Source organism: Austrofundulus limnaeus, unplaced genomic scaffold (genome assembly GCF_001266775.1).
Source record: "Austrofundulus limnaeus strain Quisiro unplaced genomic scaffold, Austrofundulus_limnaeus-1.0 Scaffold757, whole genome shotgun sequence".
NCBI classification, from domain to species: domain Eukaryota; kingdom Metazoa; phylum Chordata; class Actinopteri; order Cyprinodontiformes; family Rivulidae; genus Austrofundulus; species Austrofundulus limnaeus.
In genome coordinates, this window is record NW_013953159.1 from 1 (window position 1) to 237 (window position 237).

The window sequence follows — 237 nt, forward strand, 5'->3', positions numbered from 1 at the left end:
AACTCAATTCCTGCTGTTATTCCTGGAGGTACAACAAAGTTTTTACAACCCCTGGACATCAGTGTGAATTGTGCATTTAAAGCAGCACTCACTGTGTGACGCAGCTTTTCTCAGCTTGTTTAACTTTGACACTGAAGAGGAGGACTTCGATGGTTTCAGTGTGCCGGAGGACAATGAAAACTACCAAAATAAGGTCAGTTAAATGAACCGTATTCCTCCGAACTTTAATTCCTAAAG